The sequence below is a fragment of the Lottia gigantea genome, assembly GCF_000327385.1.
Source record: "Lottia gigantea unplaced genomic scaffold LOTGIsca_41, whole genome shotgun sequence".
In the NCBI taxonomy this organism is placed as follows: Eukaryota; Metazoa; Mollusca; class Gastropoda; family Lottiidae; genus Lottia; species Lottia gigantea.
Genome location: NW_008709421.1, coordinates 2,231,618 through 2,234,038, shown reverse-complemented (window position 1 = coordinate 2,234,038; position 2,421 = coordinate 2,231,618).

Genomic DNA, 2,421 nt, shown 5'->3' with positions numbered 1-2,421 from the left:
CGATTGGTAGGTGGTAGAGGTCGATGGAAGACAGGGCCGTGATATTGGTTTGGTTGACGATTAGTGTTTCTATTTCTGGCTTCTTGCCAGTGGTTGTTGTAATTGGGGAGCATAATGAAAATAACTTGGGGTTAGAAGGGAATGTACAGCGGATGTAACAGGAGGAAACTGTATATGCTAGCGTGAAAATGTTGGGATCAAATTATGCAAATAAATCAAACTAGGTTTGGGGATATACAAAGCAAGATGAAAAATGCAAAAAAAAAATATATATTTAGGTGATAAATAACGCTAACAATGATGTAAAAAATTATAATAAGTCAATTTCTATACGCCCAATTGGGAAGTGAAGGCTAAGAAAATTTAGAGCATGTGGTGAAGTTTTCTTTAGCATGGAAGTAAGTCAGCATTTGACTTTACACGTGGAACTTAGTATTGTCATAAAGTAAACAGATGTCTGTTTAATTACTATTCGAGTATGTAAAAGAATTTTGTAAATGGCCATTCATAATATACTTAAGTACAAAATTAAATGCTTTATATGATAATCAAAACTTTTAATTTTGTAAAAGTAAAATATGTTCCGCAAAAGTTAGTAACATGTAATATAATTTAATTCGATTTTGAATCGACATGTTTTATTGTTTAAGCATTACTTGTTAATTTTGTTTTAAGAAATGTCGAGACGACATTTAATTTAGTGGAGGAGAGTGTGGTGCTTTGTTAACGAAATGAGTAGAATACCCAAAACAAAATCAAGGGAGATAAGCAATGAAATTGGTCTGGTGATTTTGGAGTGATTAGGTTCCTCGCGTAGGAATCTCTCTCTCTTTTCGTCGCCATTAAAACTTCCAAAAACTAAACTTGTCTCTCTTCAGGTACATTTTACATATAAATCTATATTAATTCATAAGAATTTTGGGCATATTTGTGTGTGCGAAAGCACAAGGAATCTAAGTGTAACCTTGATGTATGTTCTCAAATGCTATAAAAGTCATAAATGTCTATTTTATTAGCGAGTAGCGCTCGTTTAATGGCGGGAACTTTCTAGTAACATGGGCGCAAGGTCATGTGTTCTAGGCCTAATAGACATTTGAAACATGTTGTATCCTAAATTGGTTATACTTGGTTCATGATGCTTTAATTAAGAGATTATGTATTCTAAATCTTTGAGAACTTGTTAGTCGAGATAAAGTCTCAACTTCTATAGTTGTGTGCCAGAAATATCCTGAGGTCAAAGGTCATGGAATCCTTCTAGGGGAAAGTGTGACCATTTCGTCTCTTGAATTCGTTAAGAATCTTTGCGTAAATTTTTTTTTTTTTAAACAATATTTTATTAATACATTAATTGTTGGGGAACAGGGTTATGCCTGTTTAACCCTCTCCATTACAAATTTCAAAGTTAATATAACTTATAAGAAAAGTAAAGAAATATATATATATGTAAACTCAAACGTATGTACAATCATTTCAAAATCATCTATGGAAAAGTGAGGCTGCTTTAAAACGGAAAAATGATAATAATAATAACTAGAACCACTCGTGGTACTGAGTGGGACTTTGCTCTTGTACCAATTTGCTAGAGAATCTGAAAAAATCAACGTTCTAAGCCAATTAGGTCACGTGCTAAAGCAGTAAAAAATTTTGAAAATTTCGCTTTTTTGGAAGGTTGTGAAAGCGGAAGTTGAAGCCATACATAAAATATGAAAGTATGATTAGATTTCCAAGGTCAATGACCTTTGGCCATGTTAAGGGGAAGGTCATTTAAGGTCAACGTCACTAGATATGAGTCATCAAACTTTGAAAATACAAACATTATAAAACTGGAAGTTGTCGATGAACATGAATATGAAGGTATTAATCTTTAGCCAAGGTCAAGGTCATCAATGGTAAAGGTCAAAAGTTGAAAATATGCAAAATTTAAACCCTGTTCCTTTTTTTTGAATAACAACTGACCTTTTCACACAAACTGGCCAAAGGGGTGAGGTAATTGTGTGCAAGGTCCTGTTTTGAACAAATGTAATTTAACCCTAATGTGCCACGCCCATCTCAACTTTTTTGTCATAAGTTAATTCATATTTAAAATGTCTCGTTGTGTTCCGAATTCGAAATTTTTACAGCAAATAGGTCATAAGATATGCATACACCAAGCTCAAAGAAGCTAACATATTGTAAAAAAACACCGAAATTTCAAAAATTCAGAAATTTCAATTTTGCATTATATATCACTGGAAAGAGCACGATGAGCACATTCAGAATCCACAAAAATTTACCCTTAAAGTTAATTAGGTCACGAGCTAGAGCAGTCAAAATTTGCGAATTTGGATGATTTTGGACAGCTATAAAAGCGTAAGTAAACGTCAGAGGTCAAATATGAAAGCATAAACTAATAGACAAGGTCAATGACTTTTGACCCAATAA